We start from the raw sequence: 27,146 nt of genomic DNA on the forward strand, positions 1-27,146 counted from the left end.
TTTTCCATACACACAACTTTTACAGAAATCCATATTAACGCATTTTAGACTTGGTAGAACTTTCTTTGAATGAATTACTTTCATACATTTCTCACTCATGTACCTAAGTCTATTGTGCCACAATGTTGTATCAGAATTTAAAGTAGCTATTTGTTCTCCCTACACAATTGCAACAACTATTCCTGAATATTCATTTTTCTCTAAAACTATTAAAGTAGAAGGAACAATATGACCTATAAAAAGATATAAGGTGCCTATTTTCACACCTTTTGCTACTACAAGGGAACCTTTTGAAACCTTCCAATTGTTATCATTAAAAGTAACTACACAACCCTCATCACTGAGTTTCCCTACTAAAATTAAATTTCTACTAAGTCTTGGAACATGTCTTACCTCATGTAGTAGCCAATGATTCCTATTCTTCAACTTAATCTTAACTTTTCCCTTTCCAAAAATTTATTAGGTTTCATTATCCCTGAATAAACGAGTCCAAAATCCCCTTGGACATAATCAATTAAATAACCTCTATGAGTTGTAACATGAAATGAAGCACCAAAATCTAAAACCCATGAATCATCAACACTTTCTAAAGATAGAAGCAAAGCATCCTCTTTAGATTTGTTACTTATCACATTTGCCTCCTTGTCTCCATCTGGTTTATCTCCTTCATTTTTCTTTTGATTCCAACAATATTTCTTTTTGTGCCCTAGTTTCCCATAGTACTAGTAGTCATTCGATCCTCTTGATTGAGACCTCTTCCTCTTTGACTTTCCTCTTGATTTCCATGATTTCCAAAATTACTTCCTCTCTTAGTCGTTCTGCCTCGACTTTGTGTGTTCAAAGAACTTCTAGATGTAGATCTACCTAAGGATTTTCTACGAGTTTTATCACTCAAAATAACACTGATCACATCATCATATTTTAGGGTACTAGATCTAGGAACATAATTACTCACACCCATTACCAAGACATTCCATGTTTTAGGAAAAGGACACAAAATCAAGAGAGCCCTAATTTCTTCATCAAAATTGATACCCACAAAAGATAACTAACTAGTAATAGTATTGAACTCATTTAAATGATCTGCAATAGATTCACCTTCTACCATTTTCATATTAAATAAATTCTTCATGAGAAATGCCTTGTTTGAAGTGGAGGGCTTTTCATATAATATTGTGAGGGTTTTCATCAAATCTTATGTTGTCTTCACTTTTGTAATATTAAATGCCACCGATGGTGCTAGGCATAATTGAATGCTTCCAAGTTCCATTCTATCCAAAAGATCCCATTTGTCATTTGACATAGACCCCTGATTCTTGGCTTTGCTTCCAACAGTTTCCATAAATCCTTCTAATAAAGATAGTCTTCCATTTGCATCTTCCATAATTGAAAGTTTTTTCCATTAAACGTATCAACCCTCTGCTTACCCTCATCTTCCATCACTCTCACTCAACCATGAGACTTTCCTGTAGAGGATAACTAAAAAACAACCTTGCTTTGATACCACTTGTTAGGAATAAACTACAAATAGAAATAACAATTACATGCAAATATAAACAATATCATATAATAATAGATCACACAAAAAAGAATAGAAGACACTAGGGTTTAACGTGGTTCACCCAATCCATGGGCTATGTCCAAAAAATAGAAAGTTTGATATTATTATGATCTAGTGATTACAAATTGATTACAATATATAATCCCTTATAGCTCAATATTTCCACAAGAAGCAATTTCACATCACCTTCTATAAAACAATCCCTAACCCTAAGCCCTTTTATACAAGTATTTTTACTTTTCTCATTTGCATTCCTTGATTCATATTTGAGGAATTTGAAACATTCCATGCTAGTTCCTTCTTCTTATTCCTTTAACTTTTGTTGAAGAGTAGTTGTAGGCCTTTTGAAGATAATTTTCTCGGCATCCTCCTCACCTAACTTGAATTTCTTCCTGGATTTTGGTGCCCTTCTTATGAATACAATAGTGGATGACTTAGTAGGTTTCGTTATGATAACCTTACCTTTCTTTCTTATAGGATCTTCTTCCTTAAATTTGGATTCCTCATCTTCATCCTCTATATTGTCTTCTTCCACATCGTCACCTTTCTCCTTCTGTTAGCAGGAGAGTAGAACTTTCTTGCTTTAGTTTTGCTATCATCTATCTTCCTTTGAGAACTTCTTAAGGAAGCTTAATTTCAAGTTCTATTCTCGCCTTGGCTTCTTTATAAGTCCCAAAATATGGTTCCTTAGGATCCATAGGTTCATTCAAAAGAGCCTCAATGGTATATCTGGTCTCATCTATGTTAAAATAAAACTCCAAAGGCTTAACCCATGCTATTCTATAAATAACTACTTGAATACATACCTTGTCACAATCTACCATAAAAAAAAATCATCCTTGTAGTCTTCTATAAGCTTCATAGGTATCCTATATCTATTATGCATCTTCTCTATGAATGTTTCAAATAGTTGTCGATGATTCTATCAAAGTTTTCACTCATTTATGCTATATACTCATTTATTTGATATAAAACATGGACATCTTTTCTCCATACTACTAATCCTTTAGAAGGGAAAAATTTTTGCACAAAGAAAAATAAGTAGGTCAAGAGTGAACCAAAGTAACATAGATTTTTCTTGGAACCTCTGATGCTCTCCATGTTCTTATTGAACTAATTCAATAACAACTCTATAAGGTTGAATGACATGCTATTCTTCACTACTTTAAGAGCCAAATCAACTACTTCACATGACACACTATTGAGACAACTGGAGCTATAGATCTTATGAGAAATGATATGGATTCCAAATTTTAGTTCCATGTTAGTTATATTGCTAATCTTCATTCCTCTACCATTTCACTGAGCAAGGGTTTTCTTTTCCAATTACAGTCAACCTAGGGTTTTAGTTGCTTTGTCTTTGTCCAACATTGGAAGACCAAAAATTATGTGAATAATTTAACTTGTGATTAGAATGGTTTGGTCTAACCATAAATTTCCATTGTGAACTCAACTTAGGATAAATCTTATCCATTTTGACTAAAATTTTCTTGGCATATGTGAAATATGAGTTAAGCCCTTAGCTTCCAGATGTTGATGTTGAGGTTTTAGAACACCATTCACACACAACTCTTTCAATGCTTCATTCATCTCATGAGTACCTAGCTCTTGGATAAAACATTTATAATATGAACAAATATTGTGTACAAGTAATACCTCAAGTGGAATTTTTGATTATGCACTAGCTAGGTCTAGCACTTCTGCAATTATCAGACTCAATTTGAAGTTTAGTGCCTTGTAATTGACTCCTCGAACCAACATTTTAGACCCCTTTTAAATTATTTTTCTAGAAGATGCCATGCTCGGTAGGGTTTTGGAAAAATCAAAATTTCTTCAACAAAAAACACTCAAATAATTCTTAAGCTCTGAAATTTCTCTTCTCAAATAGCTTTGAAAATTCATGGTGAAACAATGCATTCACTTTCTTCCTTTTAATGAATTTCCTCTTTACAATCATCATTAATGTTTGGTATGTATGTTCACTCAATGATAGGCTATCTTCCAGTCAGTTTAGCTTTTAATGCTTGGTAGACAATCATATCATGGTAGAACCATTATCATTTGGTAGAGTCTTTAACAACTAGGTGTCCATATAATACTTTAGTGTATCCTAACCTTGCTCAGTAGGGTTTTGTGACTTGACTTGGCTTAGTAAGGTCTATGATTTTTGTGACCACTCAGTGATCCTTATGCATCTTAAATGTTGATATGGATCTCTTTTTTTTGGCTAGAAATAATGAGAGATGTCTATGTCAAAATCTTAGTTCCAGTTATTCCCATAGGGACTTAAGTTGAGATGCTTGAGTCACCCAAATCTTGAGTGACATCTGCTTCATGACTTAAACTTGCATTCTCAGAAGATTTTGGTATCCATTGCTACTTCATTTTCTTTTAGATATTGTCAACTTTGCCTTTCTTTCCATCTTCAATTCTTCCTGTGTTCATATAGTTCTTCGCAAGATGTCCAAGTTCTATACAAATAAAGAAACTTTTATTGGTGTTTCTTTTCCTCATATGATGTTTTACAAAGTTTGCTCCTATGTGCCTAAATTCACCACAATAGTATAATAAACACCATGTATTTTAGTCTCATCCAAACATTTCTTTCACAATCTATTGTACTAGATTTAATATCTTGGTTTTTCATTTAGAAAATTTGTGTCCTTTTTTCTTGCAATTGTGACATTTACCTTCAAACTTAGGTTTCTCCTTGCATTCACTTGCTCTATGACCATGTTTATTTTAGCTATAACACTTTCCATTGAATTTTTCTTTACCATTACCCTAACATTTTCTTGATGTATGACCTATCTTACCACAATGATTGCAAGTAGAAATTTGATTCTTTAGACCTCCTTGTCTAGATGATTTTCCTTCTTTTGTATAATCAAATACTACATTGCCTTTGTGTCTATACTGATTTTCCTCATTTAACTGATTCATGCTTTCTTGAGATTTCAACATCCTTTCATTGGTTTGATTTAGATAATTCTACAGTCTTTCATTTCTTGACCTAAGATTTATAACTTCTTCATTTTCATTTGTGAGTTGATCAATGAAGTATGTTTGTTGAAGGGATAGATGTTGAATTTCATTGTTCTTTTCTTCTATCTCTTCTTTGGCATTGTCTTTTTCTTCCATGAATTCATATAATCTTATTGATTGTATTCTTATTCTCTTTTTTAGTTTTCTAACTTCTTCTTGAAGATTGGAATTCTTTTCTAATAGGACTTTGATTGCTTCATCAACTTCATCTGAGTTTCCTTCTAGATAGATATCTTTAATCCTTTCTTCTATGTAGATATTGTCATTAATTTGTACTGCAAGATCTTTCCTTATTTTCAATGATCAAGAGATTTGCTCCTTTTTTTTCTTTAGTTGTCTAATGACTAATTCAATATCCAAATTTTCATTGTCAATAGCCTTATCTAGCCTATATAGCCCCATTTCCTCTGATCTTTACTCAAGTTGTTAAACATTTCCTTTGAGAACCATAGCACTCTACTACCAATTGTTGGAAATATGAGGTAGGCAAGGTTATTAAGAGGGGAAAGATGAATCAAGAACCAATAAAACTTAATCTTATTTCACCAATTAATCCTTCATATAATATTTTGATTTAATTGCATGCATGAAAGAATGAAAGAAAATAAACATTCATAGAAATTTGACACAAGATATGGTGGCCCAGAAACCTTCCAAATAGAAAGTAAAACTAGGGTGGGGATGATATCCACAAGTTTTAGTACTGTAGTATAAAGTTGGCCTATTAAGGCTTACAATTTATTACTTCTGATGATCTATCCTATTAGGAGCAATAAGGACTATGAGATCTAGCTTGTCAAAGGATTTACAAAAAATACAATGAAGTATGCACTCAATAAAGAGATTTATCAAAGGTTGTTAAGTCTACCCTATTAAAATATTTTACTAATATGCACCTATTAGGATGAACCAATGGTTTTTCTTTGATCTACAACTCTAATTTACTAGTTGAGATTTCTTGAATTGCAACGATTGTTAGGAATAAGGTGTCTCAACCTTGGATAATTATTATTCTTATTATTTGTTTTGTAAATTTATTTTTTTCAAATAATGTAATTAAGTGTGAGTGTACATTTATATTTGGCATGTTGATGTGACACTGCACTTGTATGTGTCAACATCTTGAATTGTGTGTAAGGAAATCATGGTTGAAATGATTATGACAGATTCCTATGACACATAAGAGCTATCTCTAGAAGATGTGATGATGGGTAAAGACATGAAGACATGTGGCAATTGATTATTGAGTACTATACACTTGAGTCTCCAAATCACATGCATATGGTTGTTCTTTGGTAGTTTCCCTAAAAATGGAAAGTGCATGATATAAGTGTTTTTAGGGTTGTAGATATGAAAGTGAGAAATTGTATTGTTGGTATGGTATGTTTCTACTAAATTGGTCTTTCATTTATTGAAAGAACTTGGATTGCAAGTGTGTTGTAACCTTTTTCTATTGAAGATAATACATTGTGTAGGGTTTGGAGAGGTGGGATTGTTTTACTAAAAGGTATTTCTCCACTAGTATATCTTTGTGTTTATGTGTTTTCTTTCTCTATATATATTTTTTATTCATGGTTGACTGAAATATCATTATTTACATAATATTCAATTTGTAATTGTAAGGATTTAATTGGAATTTTCACAATACTTTCCTTAAGGGATTAGTGTAGGATGCTATTTCTGCACCTGATTTTCCTTACATTGATCATATTGTTGTGATAGATAATACTTTGTTATCTCTTATACTTCTTGTAGCCTTCTTTAACTTGTACTTCTTCTCACCTTATTCTTACACTTCTTATTTGGATATGATATAATGCATTACATATATACCAATCCAAATCACAACTTACTAGAGTCGGCTACAATATAAGTTTTACCAAAATCCACAAAATTAGCCCAACTATTGTAACTTAGGTTTTAAACACAAACTCGGTGATGTTTCGATACTCGGTAATCACTATCAAGACTTAGCATTATTTGACACTAGGTTGATGAAGAGGCTCGGTTTATATTGATCACTTCCAAGTAGCTTGAACTCGATCAAGAATGTGTGAGTTCACCAACTCTATGAAATTAACAGATATTGAATCACTTAATTGACACTCCATGTCATGGTCAACACTAGATTCATATTGCTAACATTTTTGACTTTGTAGACATTGGAGAAAATGGTTAACACTATGGAACTCAATTAACACTGAAGTTTCCATCACTTGCACCAAACAAGTGGTTAAGCACTGCTACACTTGGCATAAACTGTACATAGGTTCTAAAGCTCAATAACAACTGAGAAACTTAGTAGCAACTATATATAAACTAAGTGTGAGTCACCAATAGACAAATTGACCTTAATGTCAATAGGATATGTTCCTTCTTTCTGTTATACCTTTTTTCTCTAGTGTTCCAGCTACTGATACCTATCTTTTGATTCCTCTTTCATTGTGGAATTTGTTAAATTCATTTGAGATGAATTAATATCCTCTATCTAATCTTAGGCATTTCAAATTCTTCCTTGTTTCCTTTTCAACTCTATCCAAATACCATTTGAAATTTTTAAAAGAATCAAATTTGTCTTTTAAAAACATTACAGTCATCATCCTAAAATAATCATCAACAAATAGAATGAAATATATGTCTCCATGGTAGCTTTCTATAACTATTGGTACAAAAATATCTATATGGACTAGTTACAAAACTTCTTCAGAATTGAAAGACTTAGTTTTGAAACTTTGTTTACTCATTTTTCCAATTTGACATTGTTTACACATACCCATCTTAGGTTTCTTCAAAATGGTATCCCTTTTACTTTTTTGTTCTTGCTTATGGTAACTAGGTTATCAAAGATAACATGACACATCCTCTTATTCCATATCCAACTTTCCTCTATTTGAGCTAATAAACATGTAATTCTAGTGAGATCTAGGTAGAACAAATTACCTTTTGTTTGATTATAAGTCCCAACTAGGTTTCCTTTTCCATCCAAAAGTTTAGCTTTTCCATTCACAAATTCTACCTTGTATCCTATATTGTTTAGTTGTACTACACTAAGTAGATTATGTCTTAAACCTTCAACCCAGCAAGAATTTTCACATTTCATACCTTCAGTTAATCTTGTGATTCATTTTCCTTTTACATAACATGGTTCATTGTTTCCAAATCTAACACTTCCGGGTATCATAGTGTTCTAAATGTTCAAACCTAGTTTTGTCACTATTCATGTGATGAGAACAACCACTATCTATGATAAAGTTATCATTTTTGCTAACATGAGAAATAAGTACCACCTTTTCATTTTCCTCATCATCAGATTCATCCTTAACAATAATACAAACTACCTCTTCTTCATTATCATCACTTATTAGAATCTTTAGCAGTGTAACAAATTTTTTTACCTTTTTTTTTGTAGTCCTTATAGTTCTTGGAGTCTTTCTTTCCTTTGAACCTATTATTTCTTTTCTCATCTTTATCTTCTTTGTTTGGACATCTTGCATCAATATGACCAACATCTTCATAAGAGAAACAAAACAATGGAATGTTTCCTTTGAATTTTCTTTTCACTTTTGATACTCTTTTTGCAAGTAGAGCTTTAATAACTTCAAGTTCTTCATTTGATTTATCTTATTCTTCACAATTAACCTATTTACCTTATGAGTTTCCTCCTTTTCTATCAAGAGTTAGTTTGGCTTTGAATGCAAATTCAATGTTGCTAGGATTAGGAGCATAGTTATCAAATTTATCTAATTCAAAAGTAGTTAACCTTCCCACAAGTGCATCCTTGGTTATATTATTTTTTAGGTTTGCATCTCATCTCTTAAATTGTTGAAAATCTAATTACATAAATAGAAAGAATAGTTCTTAATACTTTTCTGGCCATTGTCTCATCAGTTATATCTACCCTCACAGTTTTGATTTCACTCACACTTTCTTTTATTCTTTCATTGTATTGGACAATGTTATCACCTTCTTTCATTTTCTATTGGTCAAACATGACTAATGCAGTAGTGGAAAATAGAAGTCTTCAAAAAAAAGGGAATGGTGGAAGTTTCCAAATCCCTCAACACCCAAGGTGAAGGGTCCTAGTTCCAAATACCTATCATATGTATGGAAATGGGTTTAGAGGAAGGTTATCACAACCCCACAAGACAAGGTAACCTAATCACTAGGTTTAACAAAGTTCTAAGCACCAAAAACACCAAATGCACTAATGGATTCCCTTAACAACAAGAGGGATCAAACCCCAACAAGTAGATACAAAGACCACGAGTGGCCCAAAATCATTGTTCTGGCCTATTTAGGTATTACTCACAATAAATCAATAATACTTTCCATCAAAGACAACTTATAACATCAAGTTTCTTTGAAAAGTAAGGATTTGGCTTGTAGCCCTTCTTAGGATGAAAATGGAACATAAATCTGAATGTTCTCAAATAACATGGTGACTTGACTAAAGATTTTAATACCCTTTTGGGATTTATGAAACATGCTAGAGTGCCCAAGGGTGGAAGTGAATAGAGGTTGCTGTTGTTGCAACATTCGACCCAATATATAGGCCTAATTAGGGCTCCGTTTACACTACAAGTGCACTTTCTATAGTCGAAAAACTCAATCCAACTATTGAGACTTGTGTGGGCATGTAAAAAAAAAAAAAATCCAAGGTTTCAACCTTTGGTGAATCCCTGTAAAAAATTAGAAAGGGTTGTCCTTAATGCTATGTAGTGTACACATTGAGATGCACACATAGGGCATCAATTTCCCATGGTAGAATGTACCAAAACAACCCAACCCTAGGTAAATTTTGATTTCTAGGTAGTGAGAAAGAAAATTCAATATCTCTCAGCCTATTATGGATCAAAACATGAGACCTTTTGAAAACCGAAGTAGATTCAACTCTCCAACTTCCAAAATCACTGACACATGCCCTCTCATTAGTACAATTCTATATAATGGCCTCAAACATGGTTTTTAGTGAAAAATATTGAATTTTATTAATTGGAATGCCAAAATATAATATGTCCTCCTACCATCAACCTACGAGGCTTTGTAGGGCATTCCCAATGGTTATAAGGTAAGTTCAAACTACCTAGCCATTGGGAGAATAGTTTTTAAGTATTTGACCATTTTTAGCAAAGTTTCTCAAAATTTGTTGATAACTTTTTGAGCAAGTTTTGCAAAATTTGCAAAAATGCAAAACTAGTGACCAAACTTGGTCCAAACCTAAAGAAAGTGATCCAACATGTATTTGTATATTAAAAACAAGTAAAACCACAGAATCCTATGTATTTTTACGCTTATTGACCATTTTTTTACCTTACTTACCTAGGGGCGCATAATTATGCCTAATCCTAGAACTAGGCCTTACAACTGGATTAATGTGCAAAACTATCCTAGGTAGACTATTTAGCAATATTAGGTTCCTTATTTCCCCTTGAGTTTAAAACTTAAGTCCCTACTTGAGGGTAGCAAATCTATTGAAGTGCCATGTTTCTTGACTTGGTCTTCTGTTAGCCAAGTAGCATCTATGTTGGGGAGACCATTCCATTTAAACAAGTACTAAATTTACTTCTTGGTTCATGTTTGATTTAGTAGCTTTGTGTCCAAGATTTCTTCTAACTCCACTAGTTTTATTTTTGGAAGATTGGTAACATAGTATTCTTCCTTATTGTCTTCATCTTACTGATCTGATGATCCTACTACAACCTTATATGGTGTGAGGTCTACCACATTAAACATGGGAGAAATCCACAAAGTTGGAGGAAGGGAGATCTCATAGGCATTGTCACCTATCTTGTTGAGTATGCAGCAGGGGCCTAATTTCTTCATCTATAGTTTGGAGTACCTTCCCTTAGCTAGTATCTCCTTCCTTAGAAAAGACCAAACCTTGTCTCCCACTTTGAAGTGGACATCTCTCCTTCTCTAGTTAGCATTTTATTTTTATTTCAAGCTATATGTTTGCAATGTTTCCTTCACTTGCAATTGCACCTTTGTGATAAGTACTACCAATTCTTGGCCTTGAGAACTAATTTTAAAATCAAAGGGAAGTTCCATTAGATCCAATGGTGCCTTGGGGTGTAGACCATATACTACTTGAAATGGTGTTTTGACTATTTATCTATTGATAGAGTCATTGAAGGAAAACTCTCCTTGGGGTGGAATTATATCCCAACTCTATGAGTATTGCTTGGTTAGTCATATTAGGAGATTGCCTAGGGACTATTCACTATCTCAATCGACCCATCTATCTATATGTGACAGGTAGAACTATAGGTAAGATTAGTACCCAACTTCTTGGAAAGTGTCCTCCAAAAGTGCCCTTAAAATTTTACATCTCTATTTCATACAATTTTTTGAAGCAAGCCATGAATTCTAACTACTTCCTTGAAGAAGAGATTGGCTATATGAGATGCATCATTTGTGCTCTTACATGGAACAAAATGGGCCATCTTGCAAAATCTATCCACTATGACAAATACACTATCACATCCTTGCTTGGTTTTGGGTTGTCCCATGACAAAATCCATTGATATGGATTCCCAAGGTCTTGAAGGGATTGGTAAGGGTTGGTAGAGCCCTTGATTTTTTATCATCCCCTTAGCTTGTTGGAAAATGGTACAACATTTAATGAATTTCTGAATTTCATTGTTCAACTTAGGCCAAAAGAACTTCTCTTCACCATATATGTTGTCTTGTGAATGCCAAAGTGACCTTCTAGGCCACCATAATGTTATTCTCTTATTATATTTTCTCTCATTGATCACTTTGGTATGAATAGTTGTGATCCCTTGAGTAGAAGCTCATTTTGAATCAGATATTCAGAATAATTGGTATGATTTTTTGCCTTCCATCTTTGTGCAAATCTGATATATCTCTACAAAATTAGGGTCATACAGTTACAAATGCTTGAGAGACTCAATTCAAACCCTTGGTAGTTGAAATTCTTCAACAATACCAATCCCCCTACTTAGATCATCAACAACCTTGTTTGCTACACCCTTTTTATACTTAGTATTGAAGGTATAGGCCTTCAATTGTTCTACCCATTTAAGATACCTGACTAAAAGTTTTTCTTATGAATTTAGAAAAATTAATGCATGATTGGTAGGCAAAAAAATATTTTGGACTTAGATAGTGCCTCCATTTCTTGAGGGCTTGGACCATGGCATAAAGCTCTAGGTCATATGTAGAGTACTTTCTTTTAGCCTCATTTGATGTCTCTAAAAAGAAAGCAACTGGTTTTCCTTCTTGTCTTAGGAAAACACCTATAGCCAAATTGCTTGCATTTGTCTCCATAATAAAGACTTTGTTGAAATTAGAGGGAACTAGGATTAGTTATTGAGAAACTCTATTCTTCAAGTACTAGAATGCATCATTTGCTTCCTTTTTCCATGCAAACTTGGTTTTCCTCCCACCTTTTATTGTTTCCAACATCGGTGCACACACATGACAAATATTTTTAATAAACTTCTATAAAAAGTTGAAAAACCATGAAAGCTTCTTACATCACCTTGATTCTTTGGTGGAGGCCAATTAATGATTGCATCTACCTTCTTAGGATCCATCTTGAGGGTACCTTATGAAATTAAAAAACCTAGTAACACAAGTTCCTTCTTCATAAAAATGCATTTTCCAAGTTGAATACTAGATTGTGCTGATGGAATATTATTAATACCTATTCCACATGATCAAGATGGTCTTCCTTGCTATGACTAAACATGAGTATGTCATCAAGGTAAATTACAAAAAAATTACCAATTAAATCTATGAATATCACATTCATAAGCCTCATAAAAGTGTTATGGGCATTGCTTAAACCAAAAGGCATTACTAACCATTCAAAAAAACTTTTAGTTGTCTTGAATTATATCTTCCATTCATCTCCTGGATTGATTCTAATTTGATGGCAACCAAATTTCAAGTCTATCTTGGTGAAGTAGCAAGCACCTCCTAGTTGATACAATAGGTCCTCAATCCTTGGCATGGAGAACCTATACCTTATTGTGATTTGTTTTAGATCCTTGCTATCAATACATAACCTCCATTTGTCATCCTTTTTACATGCAAAAATTGAAGGTGTGACACAAGGACTAAGACTCTTTTAGATGAGTCCTCTTTCCAATAGATCAGTGATCTCTTTGGTAATCTCTACATGTTGCAATGGTGTCATTTTATATGGTGCCTTATTAGGTAGGGATGAGCCTAGTATAAGGTCTATTTGATGGCTAATCTCTCTAATGGGAGGGAGGCTAGTGGACAGTGACATCTTTGTACTTTTGCAATAGTTTAACAATTTCATTTGGTATGGGCTCCTTTTGATCAAAATTGATGTTTTCCTTGGGTTTTGAGATTACAATAAATGACTCCATATCACATTCTTTCAAGGTTTTTAGCATCTCTTTTTCCCCTATGATAATCATAGTGGGCTCTTTTTTAGATTTGTTATCAGGTAGGGGCTTCATAGTGAAGGTCTTCCCATCTTTGGTGATGAAGTAGGTGTTCTTCCTATAATGGTGTATAACATAAACAATGGTGTATGCCAATCACCGTTCTAGCCTGTTTAGGTCTTACTCACAATGAATCAATGATTCTTTCCATCAAAGAGAACTAATAGCATCAAGTTGCTTTGAAAACCAAGGATTTGGCTTGTAGTCCTTGCTAGGATGAAAATGGAACATAAATTTGAATTTTCTCAAACAACATGCTGACTTCACTAGAGATTTTGATACCCTTTTGAGTTTTATGAAACATGCCAAAGTGCCCAAGGATTGAAGTGAATAGAGGTTGTTGTTCTTGCAATATTAGACTAAGTTTATAGGCCTAATTAGGGTTTCATTTACACTACAAGTGCACTTTCTACAATGAAGAAACTCAATCCAACTATTGAAACATGTTTGGGCATCTAAAATAAATAAAAATATAGGGTTTCAACCTTTGGTGAATCCCCAATCAAAAACTAGAAAGGATTGTCCTTAATGTTGTATGATGTACACATTGAGATTCACACATAGGGTATGTTGAAAAATTCAGCCCCATGAATTTTCTGGAAAAAAAATTTGCAAAATATTAAAGCACATGGACACACCTTGCATTCCACCAAAGGGAATCAATTTCCCATTGCAGAATGTACCAAAACAACACAACCCTAGGCAAATGTTGAGTTCTAGGATGGATTCTAGGTAGCAAGAAAGAAAATTCAATGTCTCTCAACTTATGGTGGATCAAAAAATGAGACCTATTGCAAACTAAATTAGATTAAATTCTACAACTTCTAGACTCACTAAAACATGCCCTCTTATCCATACAATTTCATAGAATGGTATGGAACACAGTTTTTGTAGAGAAAAATGTTGAATTTTATTTATTCGAATGCCATAATACAATATGTCCTCCTACCATCAGCCTATGAAGCTTTGTATTGCATTCCCAATGGCTACATGTTTAGTTGAAACTACCTAGCTATTGGTAGAATATTTTTTAAGTATTTGACAACTTTTAGCAAAGTTGGTCCAAAGTTGCTTACAACATTTTGAGCAAGTTTTACAAAAATTGTAAAAATGTAAAACTAGTGACCAAACTTGGTCCAAACCTAAAGAAAGTGATTAAACATGGATCTAGATATTAAAAATAAGTAAAAACCTAGAATCCTATGTATTTTTAGGCTTATTGACCATTTTTTACCTTAGTTACCCAGGGGGTCATAATTATGCCTAATCCTAGAACTAGGTGTAAGAATTTGGTATAACTCTGATACCTTGTAAGAATTTTCCCTAGGGAAAAATCCACCCAAGACCAAGGAACTCAAACACAAGCACAAAATAGATCAGAGTATGATTAGAATAACAATATAGTATTCAATTCAATGTCCAAGTATATTAGGAGTGCCTGTATATAAAGGCCTCTAGAATGTTTCTAGAATGCCTAGAAGTTACCAACATGATAAGTCATACAACTAGGCACATGTGCACCAGGTGCAGGTTATCCTCCATTTAGCATAGGAGCAAGTGTGATGATGAGAGGAGAAGCCTACAAAGGTGTAGCATAGAATATAATGTTGTGGACACCATGTGCTTAATTAGGAGTGCAAATAACTTTGTTGTCTACATGAAAACTCAGTTAATTATGCAAACTCTAGTGTTGTAGACACCATGTGCTTAATTAGAGTTGCATTCTTATGTGTTGTCAACATGAAAACTCATAAAGGTATGCAAACTCCTAAGTATTAGCCTAAGAAAATAATAAAATAATGCACTAACCTAAGTAAACTTAAGTAAAATGTAAATAGTAAATACCTATTTACACCAACACTAGGCCTTACAACTAGATCAATGTGCCAAACTATCCTAAGTAGACTATTTAGGACTCTTAAGTGCCTTATTTGATGATTCTAGAGTAGGTTCTCCTGCACCATTGCCTCTTAAACTCTTTTCCTTAGATCTTTGCACATTATGTCATATCCATAGACTCTCTATGGTTTTTCACTCATTTAAAATACAATAGGACAATATTTAACCTTAGCCAATTTAGAATAGTTGAGAGAATAAGCTATATCAATCATCATTATATTGTGATCCATTTCTTCTTCCATCTAGTCCATGGTCATAGGTTTAGGTGGTGGCACATATTTTTTTCCCAAGTAGAATAGACTAATATCACTAATTCTTGATAGGTGTAGCTTCATCAATTCCTACCATGTTGAAAAGTTGTCTCTGTTAAGCTTGGGAATCTTCCTTTTGTATGATATCTTGATCTTTAGCTTAGGTCCTTGAAACCTTTCCAAATGATGTGATACCAATTATTGAAAATGAATATAGTAACTAAGATTGGGGGGGTGGGGGTGTTGAATCAGTTACCATAAAAATAATTCCTTGTCCCTAGATTTCAAATTAAACTTTTTTCTTATAATGCAATATTGTCCATCTTGGTTATAACTAAGATACTATAGTCACTTAGTTAAAATAATAATATTGTGAATATTAATATATTCTAACCTTTAGTAACTTGGTTGTAAAAACATAAAGCATAAATGGTGCAGGACTACCTAGGGGTAAGGAAAAAACCTAAGAAAAATTTGGCTTGTAAATGGTCTAGCCAACCATTTAGGGAGCTAGGCTTAGAAGGTGTGACTAAGTAGGATTTCAAGTTGAGTTATGTTCTTAGCAATTTAGGTCCTATTAAGCTTGAAAAATGCTTAAAATGTGTTAAATAGAAAATATTTCAAAATAAAATAGTATGGGTCAAGGAATTTTGTGAGAAGGGTCCTTAGGTGTTGGAGGTCCAATTTATAAGGTTTGAGACCAAATCGGACAAGTTTGGAGACCTAGAATGCAAAACTGCAAAAGCAACTTTTGCACTTTTCTAGGAAAAAGTACAATGGGTAGTTTCAACTCAAACTAAGGGCCAAGGTAGTTGGAGGAGGCTATATAAAAATTAAATAACTCCTTTCAAATGGTTGATTGAATCATATGTATGGACAATTAATGAAGCAAGAGGGAATTGCTAATAGAAAATAGGTTTTTGGAGGATTTCTTGAATAGTTGGATTGGTTTGCTTAGTGTTTTGGATGGAATAGTTTCTTGAATTCATTATTTGAATCTTTACAATGTTGTTTTGATTAGTAGTAGTCATTTTTTTAGGTTTCTAAAATTATTTATTTTTTGCATTCTTGTTGTCTAGTTTTGAGCAATCCACCAAAAAATGGCTAAAGCTTGATTTCCCATGGTTGAAACCCTATCACCTTTGGGAATCAAGTAATAGCCTCTACAACCTATGTAAATATCAATTTTTGGAGTTGTGGGAGTTAGTTGGTCATTTTTTCAAGCAAATGATAGCTTGGCAAGGTGCAATGATGCTTGCAACAGATTTTTTAGATGAACAAAGGATTGGAATGCACCAATATAGAATGGGAAATGGTGGAGTAGAGTGTTAAGTGTCCAAAAACTAGAGAAGAGTGTTTGATTCAAAGTTTAGAGCATTTGGCAAGTGTTTTTCTAGCATTGCTCTTAAAAAGCGTTTTCTAGAACTGTACTGTATGAACACCATGTAGGCTTGAAACTAGGAAAATATTCAAGCCGTAGTCAATGTGGAAAAAATTCTAATAGACATCTATAGGCTTTGTCAATGATTTTTTCAAGTTATTGCAAGTTCCTTGTTTTTGGGAGGGCTAATAGGGGCTCTTAGGGCTTCAAGGACAACTAGAACAATTTTGAGTTGTGCGTGTGTTAAATCTATAAACATGATGCATACTGGCATGAAATGTGATAAGAAACCTATAAGGAAGGTTTAAAGTTTACTTTGACCCTCTGATGGAATTTGGTGGAGTTTGAGCCTATTAATCCAAAAGATGCACAGTTAGGGTTTTGGAGTGAAAAGGAGTAGAAACTAAATTAATTGGTGAGTTTCTTGAATAAAGGGGATTAGAAGAGAGTCCTCAAGGTTGGGGTTAGAGTAGATCCCTAATTAGGCTAAGAAGTATCCTTGATAGAGAAAGAAAATCTCTAAGTGAATAAAATCCCCATCAATAAATAAAATAACATGAACACATGACACAAAGATTTAACATGGAAACCCAATTTGGGAAAACCACCATGAAACTAGTCAAAATAATTTTCACTCTTCTAAAGTGAGCCCTGTTAGGAGCTAACCATATTAAAGGTCACAAAACATACTGTTTGTTATGACCTTGCTAAAGGATTTAGATCACCTTGTTAGGAGTGGCTTGGTTAGAAGTCTTCAAACACTTTAATCTTGAAATGTCACCTTGTTAAAGGATTTACATAAAAATTATTAAGTTGACTCTGTTAAGATATTTATTCACTACTACAATGGTTAGAAGGTAACAAAAATTTGACTCAATTTAAGAATCAACTATCTTAGTAGATTCATATCTCTATTTTGGCTTGACTTCTAGATCCTTATTAATTAGATGTTATTTATAGTTAATCTTCCACACATTCCTACTCTTCCTTTTTCCTTTTCTCACATATCCATCTCATTCCACATTCTACTTGCACATACTATCCTCACTACTTGACCTTTCATATATATCATAAGCTTTGATAAGTTATCTTGAACACCCTTCCTAATAATCATTAAACATCCAAATAGTCAGCTTTAAATAATTAATTATTAGACAATTGTAATCTACTATCACTCAGTCAATACTAAGATTGAATACTCAATCAACACTAGGAGTCCTTTGATGCCCAATAATGTGGTTAATACTAGAAGACAACTATCCTTCATTAACCAATTTTTTGGTTAACATCGAATATTCTTCATTACTTAACTATTCAGTCAATACTAAGTATAATTGGTGAATATTTCAAGTTCTTCTTTTGTCAATTAATACTAACATTTTTATAAGATCAATGAAACTATAAAATTTGATAAATTGTTTCCAACAATGGTACTCATAGGCCCACACCCACTATGCTCATGGAGATAGTGACCCGACCACAATATTGAAAGACAACCACCCATGGATAAAATAAATGTTAATCAACAACATGATACCAACATCTATATGATCATGAAGATAATGTAGTACATCAAGTCACTAGTCTAATCCACTAAGGATAACTATATAGGGACTCAAGTCTAGTTTAAGTCACTTGGCATCAAAAATCCCAAGCTAAATGTTGTACAACTCAACTCCCCCTAGGAGGCCAAATACCTGGCATGGCTTAGCTCCCATAGGAAGCCACATGCATAGCATGACTCAACTCCAACAAGAGGCCACATCCTATGCCCTCATATTGTATGGCTCAAATCCCTTGGTATGCTAGATACCTTACAAGTTTTCTCTTGTCTTATCATTAATTTGTATTTCCCATTTATTAATTTTGGTTATCACTTGTTTAAAACCTCTTTACATTAACTTGTTGGCCACTTCTAGGCTAGGGTACACAAGAGAAGACACTCCACCACCTACCCTATATAACCATGGTCATCACATGATGAGTGCCTATAGGCAATGTAAGTTCCCAACCCAACCCTCAAATGAACACTCCCTCAATAAGCCTATACATGAAAGTTCGTTTCTCACAAGATCCCATCATAGTTAGACACATGTGCTCATGTGTAGGCACAACCAAATTCACAAATGTAATCACATAATACCAAGGCAAGGGTTGGATGTGACAAATGCAACAAATGATACAAGTGTAGCAATCACACTCAATTGGCCTATATCCAAGATTATAGTTTTGACATGATCCACAATAAGTAATAAATCCCCAATTATCATGGACTCACTCCACCAGCCTAAATTTGAGAGTATGGATTTTATATGAATCCCAATATCTAGGAAGGAAAACAAGGAAGGAAATAGGAATAATACCAATTTCCAATATCTAAGAAGAGATTACCAAAACCCCAACCAAATATGGGTGGCACACAAAATGAGGCAATGATGAAAGCCCAAAATTCAAATTTCTTAGAAAGTAATGAAACTAAAATATCAACTCAAGAATACAGTCACAAGGCCAAGGGTCCAATAAATTTCACCAAATAGTCTCAAATTTACAAACCCACAAATCTAACAAAAGACACAAGTTTAGACAGGGATATAAAATACCCCAAAATGTCCTATAACCATTCTAATTCCATAATATTAATTGTTAAGACAAGGAATATAAGATCCAATGTCTAAAAATGTAAAACAATGAAATGGGTGAAGACCAAATGAAATGCAAAATGAGACACTGTAAAAAACACCCAAAATATGAAATATCAAATAAAATTTGACTTCCAAGAAACCATATAAAAACCTGTAGCATAATAACACCTAAACTTGCATTTCTAATTTTCTATGAATTAGAAATACTCACTCCTATATAATTGGGTGGCAGAAATGTGTAAAAGTGGAGGGGAACACTAGTTCTCTTCTCCCTAACACTTAGCAATAGTGAATCAAAAGCTAAAATGAACTGAAAATAGTAAAATCGAATAGCCATACCTCATAGAAAAAGGGGAAAATGAGTAATACCACCACAATATAACAAGGAAACTAAATTAGATGAAGCTATTGGAATAGTAGAGCAATCTCAATAAAAATCCAACAAGACCAATCTCACAATGATTTGTCAAGCCCAACTCCTGTAATGAACAAAACTTTGAATTCTTACAAGAGGGTTTTGAGGAATTTCCTTCAAAATCATTGAACGAAAACATGAGAAGTGAGGATAAACTCACTTTTTAGCCAATATATGAACATTTTTCAAAGTGACATATAAATTAGACTATTTAAATTAAATAATATAAGTAGCTTCCTTAACCCAAATAAAATCTGGCAATCCCAACTACTTGGAATTCAACTATGAAAAATCAGCCTGTAGTTCAAATAAATTAAATCAAATATAAAATTTCTCATTAACTATAAAATCACAATATTTAATAATCTCTCTGACCATTGTGGATTCCTAAATACACAGTCATGCTCACGGGTCTAATTGCAAATGCATAATGAATCTGGCTTTTATCAAATAACTAGGGGGTTTAAATTTTTTAATTAAAAAAGATACACTACCCATATAGGGACACCATTGGCTTAATATGAATAGTAATCAAATCACTAACTCCACATGCCACTACCAGGGATATAAGTCCTACACAATAAACAACATGATCAAGTGTAGATACACAATAATAATATAGCCAAAGAAACAATGTGTGAAATCGCATAAATAATCATTTAATTAATTTTATTAAAATGATCTATTTAAATCCTTCATTTGCATCACAATAAGAGCTTGCTACAAGAATGATATAAATATCCATAGCACAAGAATAAATAATTAGCTAATGAAATAATAACAAAATCACCCCAAGGGTGTAGACCACTAATGTGTCCCAATCATGATCTCTTACGAAGCAAGATCATCAAGGCTGCATCCATCAGGATGAATTACATAAATCAAATGAGAGAGACATTATATGTTTGATCATTTAGAAGTTGAGCGATAAATTTTGGTTTTCATTCAAATAATTTAACACATCGACCTTCTAAAAAGAATGGAGCATCATATAGTAGACTGTTTCTTAGATCTTTTATTTTTCATTAATGAAGAGCATATTGTTAAATAAGTTAGTGATACTTACCTACTCACCCAACACAAAATTATGCAAACAAAGAAATTTTTCTATATTGAGCATCCTCCACTCCATTTCACAAAAATACCATGAGAATTAGATAGCTTTGACATTTCATATGAATAAGGGTTGCTAAGGATCAGAGTTTAGAGATCCTTTGATACATTTTGATGTGTGAGTGTATGAGGTGATGTCACCTAATTTCTCCATAGTGTTGATGCCCTAGGGGGTTTCATTTTCCACTTAAGATGCAAAGATGGAGAAATGGATTTTCTTGCTCCTCGACCAAGTAGGATAGAGTTAGTGCCTATGGCTACTGAAGGGATTTGAGTGGGAATTATTCATAGATTCCCATTTTTGGCAAGTATTCACCCTAGTTACAAGGAATTTTTCATTTCAAAATCAAGAAAAGTAGAGGGGTCATTCCCTATCTTGTATCATTTTGATGGATTTTGAGCTAGAATCTAAAATTCTTCACATTTGACCATGATGGAGCCAAAAACCCTATCCCTTTCATTGAAGCAAGATGATTTGATTTCAAGGAAGAAAGGAAATTGCATAGAAATTGTTTCCCTAGTGGTTCCATATTTATCTACCATAGCATAGTGAGAATTAAGACCATCTTGAGGAGCCAAATGTGTCCCAAGATTAAACTAGTTATTTGTCCGCCCATACCACCACTTCATCACATGCCAACTACTTGTCCTTTTCCTCGCTCTTTTTTATATTTTTGTAGTGACTAATATATAATAATTTTTTAAATACTTATTATTAATGAGTTATTTATAGAAGGTATTTTTTGTAATATCTATTTTCTATATTTAAATTCATAATTTTGAATATTACTTTATAAATTGTAATTGTAATGCATTACAATTTTCTATTTTCCTTTGATTATTTTCTATGCCTAAACAATGTCATGGTTCAATGAAGTTATTAAAATTATATATAAATGTACATATATCCATACAAAATACAATTTGTTAATATTTTCTAGATGTTAGTACTATAATTTTATTTAGTAATATAGTTCAATACAAACTCAAAATAAAATTAAAAATATTCATATCTTGACAAATAGTGAAAAAATATCATTATTATTTATTAAATTTTAAATTTTCACTAATGTAATGTGTTACTTTTGTTGGAAATATAAGGTAGGAAAGGTTACTAAGAGGGGATAGGTGAATTAGGAAATAATAAAAAATTATCTTACTTCACTAATTAATCCTTCATATAATATTCTAATCTAATTGTATGCATGGAAGAATGAAAGCAATAAAACATTCATTACACTTTGACACAATATATGGTGACCTAGAAACCTTCAAATTAGAATGTAAAACTAGAGTGGGGATGATACCCAAGAGCTTTAGTACTGCAATATAAAGCTAACCAATTAAGGCTTACAATTGACCACTTCTGGTGATCTTCCCTATTAGGAGAAATTAGGATTGTGAGGTCTACCTTGTTAAAGGATTTAAAAACATATAATGAATATGCACTCAGTTAAGAGATTTAGAAAAGGACTGTTAAGTTTACCCTATTAAAGGATTTGACTGATGCACCTATTAGGATGAACCAATGGTTGATCTATGATATGCAACTCTAATTTGTTTGTTGAGATTCTTTGTATTGCAATGATCACCTAACTATGATAGATAAATCTCTACTATCCCTTATTTTTCTTGTAGCCTTCTTCAATTTGTATGCCTTCTCATTATATTCTTCTTCAAATTCTTGTTTGGATATGATACAATGCATTACATATATACCAATCCAAATCACAACTTACTGGAGTCGGCTATAATACCAATTTCATCATAATTCACAAAGTCAACCCAACTATTGTAACTCTAGTTTTGAAGACAAACTTGGTGATATTTTGATACACCATAAACACTATCAATGCTTAGAAATGTTTGGCACTTAGCTGAACTTGAAGCTCAGTCCATACTAATCACTTCCAAGTAACTCAAACTTGGTCAACTCTATGAGACTTCGTCAATACTGAGAAACTTGGTAGCTGCTGAATCACTTGGTTGATACTGCATAACCCAGTCCACACTAGATTCACAATTTTAATACTATAATCTTGGTAGACACTGTAGATCTTGGTTAACACTATAGAGCTTGGTTAATACTACAATCTTCTTCACTTCCATTGAATAGCTCGACAACCTCTGCTATGCTCAGTTTGCACTATGTAGCTTGGAAAACACTTCAAATTGACTTAGGTTCTTAGTAGATACTATATTATGACTACTTGGCTTAGGAACAATTGAATCACTTGGTTAGCACTACAAAATGAGTGATAAGCTCAGTAGAAACTATAGAGCTTGATAGCAATGTAACCAATTGACTAAGTGTTGAGTCACAGATAGATAAATTGAACTACGTGTCAACAATCTCCCCCTTTGGAATTAGTGAAAAAACACTTATCAAAACAAAAAATGTGATCATTCAAAACTATAAGTCAAAACTTCTTTTATCATCATTCTATGTCTTCAACTTGGTTTTGACTTCTAGCTGTTGTGACTTGTAACATACTCTATTTTTTTGATTTTTGAAAATTTCTTTTGTAGAGATATTTTCTACTTATCTCTATAGGTATCTACATACTACTATACTACTCCCCCATACATATATCTCACCTATATACATATGTCTAGAGTATAGTATACATATCCTCCTTTTACAATATCCTCTCTCTCTTTACATATTACTACTCCCCCATTTTGACATAAATTCCAAAGATGTATAATATCTATATGTTAATACCAAAATGTGACAAGATTTTAGAATGTTCCTTTAGAATAAGTACCATTGTCTTGTCCCAATTCTCTTGTAATACCTTGCTTTGAAATTCTGCTGATAATTCCATCATATGATCAACTATGGAGAATTTGTTGTCATAGATGAGTGACTTTGCATGTGCAATGTTTTTCTGTAATGCATCCATGTTTGGAAGAATCATGCCCTAGATTTTTGCAAGTATGGACCTGACCCTAGTTTCTTCCTTTAATAACTATGCCTATAGATTTTTTATATATCCAATCTTTGAATAATATGCAAAACTATGATTTGGGTCAGGTGATAGCTAGTGTATACTTTCCTTCATATATTCATCTATCTTGGGAAATTTATCCTTGATCTTCTTTGTGAAGATACATGTGTCACTTAGTTTGGCAAATAATGAAACAACATTACTAATAGATGTTTCCAAAGAACTAAGAATAGTAGATAACTCTACTTGATTTATGAAAATTCTCTATGCAACTTGTTCCAACACTCTATTCTCAAATTTTCTTTCAAGTCTTTGTAGTTGTTTTTCATGTCCATTGAAGTCTTCATTATATTTGTGAATAATTTATGCTAACTAGTCTAGAATGGGTTGTTTTCCATCAGCCTCAATACTCCGAGCATCAATAGATATGCTCTTTATGTCTTCAAGAACTTTATTTTCTTTCTTATTTTCTTCTCTAAGGGTGGAGATATCCCAATTTGGAATAACTATCTCCTTATCTAGATTAATTGCTTCAACTTCTCCTTTTTTGTTTTCCTTTAGAATGATAGAAACAATTTTTTTACCCTTCTCTAAGAATTCACTAATTGATTGAGATTGGTTCTCAACTGTCATTGTACTAGCTATAGATACATTTGGAATAGAAACGATTGTAGAAGTTGATGGACTAGAAAAAAATGTAGAAATGACACTAACAATAGGAATACCTTGTTGCTACTCAGTCAAGCCTGATGATGGAATACCTTTTTTCTTGGCAAATCAAGTGTTGGGCACTTCAATCAATATAACATTCAACTAAAAAAATTCATAGCTTTCTTAGGTGCATGGTGTAGCAATGGTATCCACAAAAGGCTTAGTATAAGCTTTCTATCAACCTATTTTGATGCAAGGAAGGATGGTGAAAACTAGGGCCAAAGGCTCACCTAGCTGCTCAAACCACCCTGCAAGGGTTAACACAATGGAAAAAATCACAAATAACAACAACCAAAGGAGTAAGAAGAGTGAAATATTTTATTGATTCATCAAAATAATTTCATACATGCCTAAAAGCCCTCTAGGTTGTGACCAAATACAAATTTATTCACATTCAAAGATCCAACAACAAATTTGCACTTTCCAGTTCTACTCTACAATCCTCTTCCCCAAAAACCTGTCTAAATCTAATCCTAAACACTCTATATATACTTGCCAAAATGTCTTACAAATCATTCTAGAACATTACATAAGAGGAAGGCCGACCCAACAATGGTTTGGACACATCCCAAGGAAATATCTTATCATAAATGTTGTGATCAAAATAAATCCCACAAGTCAGCTCGCAAAAATCATGTCCAAATGCTAACACTCAACATAAGTAGGAAAAATCAACAAATGAAGGGTCACTCGACATACACTGGGTAACTTGGCACATGAAGAGTCACTTGGTATACACTAGGTAACTCAACACATGAAGGAACACTCAGAAAACACTAGATTGCTATAGTAACTTGACACCAACTAAGTGCTAGAATAACTTGGCACCAACTAAGTGCTATAGTAACTTGGCACCAACTAAGTGCTACAATAACTCGGTACCAACTAAGTGCTATAGTAACTCAACACCAATTGAGTGCTATAGTAACTCAGCACCAACTGAATGCTACAATAACTTGGCACTAACTGAGTGCTACAGTAACTCAACTCCAACTTGCAGAATGAACAAGAATGAGTAGGATAAAAAGGCAACCCAGGATGCTCTTGCATCATTTTTTCACTAAGGCTTTGCTCAAAGAGTGAGGCAATGAGGCCATGACTGCTACTACAATTTTCTCTACATTAGTTTCCTGAATCCCTTGTATCTATTGAAGGCTTCCTCTAGTAACTTCATATGCTTCCTCCTCATCATCAAGATTGACATCATCTAACTCATTAGGCATTATCCCTACTTCTTCTTCCTCATATTCATCATCCTTGTCATCAACATGTATAAAAAAGTCACTAGGTTTGTATAGCTTATACGTATTTTTCCATTTAGTAGTAGCTATCTTCACCACATACTTAATGTCCTTAAGCAATATCATACAAATGTTGAATTTGAGAGTGAACTTCTTCTCATTTTTCTTCAAGGATTCCTTTACTTCCTTCTCACTAAGATTCAACATGAGTTGGCTCAAAGTTTGTTCAATTATGTCTTTTTTGCACTTTCCCATCTAGTTTTAATCAATTGTAAAATTTCATTAGGATTTTTCTATGCAAACTCATCCGGTTAGTACTTGCATTTGCCCAGTTTTGACATAAGCATATCCTTAATCTTCTTTTTTTCTTCTACATTCCTGGTCTCATACTTAAGCCATGCTAGATCCTTCTTCCATCCCTTTTAATTTTCTTGGCTTCATCTTCACCTAACTTCTTCTTAGATTTGGTTGCACTTCTAGTGAATATAGCAAGGGAGGATTTGGCAAGTCTGGTTATGATGACCTTCCCCTTCTTCTTGGGAGGTGATTCATTATTAGATTTAGATTCCTCTTCCCCATCCTCTTCATCATCATCTTCTATATCATTACCTTTTCCTCTTGTTAACACGAGAGTAAAACTTTCTTTCTTTTTGTTTTTCATTAACTTTTCTATCCTCTTCCTTCCTTTGCTTACGAATTGAGGTAGCTTGATCACAAGCTCAATTCTTTACTTTGCTTCATCATTAGTTCTAAAATAGGTGGCTTTAGGATCCATTGAATTATTCAAATATCCTTGGTATCATCAATGTTAACCTTATAGACTAGAGGTTTAACCCATGCTACTCTAGGTCTAATTGCCTGAATGTATACTTTGTCAGAGTCAATCATGAAACAAGTATCTTGCTCATATTATTCCACAAGACTCCTAGGTATTCTAAACCTATTTTTCATCTTCTCTTTGAATGATTCAAAATAACTATCCAATATTTTTTCAAAATTCTCACCCATTTCTACTATATATTCATTTATTTGATATAAAATAGGAATATCCTTCCTCCATACTATTGTACTTTTAGAGGGGAAAATTTTTTGAACAAAGAAGAATAAACATTTCAAAAGGGAACCAAACTTACATGGTTTATTCTTTGACACTTTGACTCTCTCCATGTTCTTGTTGAATTGGTTCAACAACAACCTGGAAAGGTCAAAGGATAGACTATTATTCACAACCTTGTACTCAAGATCAACAACTTAACATGATGCATTGTTCAAGTGACTAGAACTATAAATTTTGAGTGCAATCACATGTATTCCAAACTTTATCTCCACATCTATTATGCCACTAAGCTTCATGCCTCTTCCATCCCACTCAGCAAGAGTCCACTTATCCAATTCAACTTGACCTATGATTTGGGTCATCTTTTCTTTGTATAGCATTAGAAGTTGAGTGATTCTATGAATCAATTTCTTTGTAATCTGAATGGATTGGTCCACC

Source organism: Cupressus sempervirens, chromosome 2 (genome assembly GCF_028749045.1).
Source record: "Cupressus sempervirens isolate cs-2001-9-10 chromosome 2, ASM2874904v1, whole genome shotgun sequence".
NCBI lineage: Eukaryota > Viridiplantae > Streptophyta > Pinopsida > Cupressales > Cupressaceae > Cupressus > Cupressus sempervirens.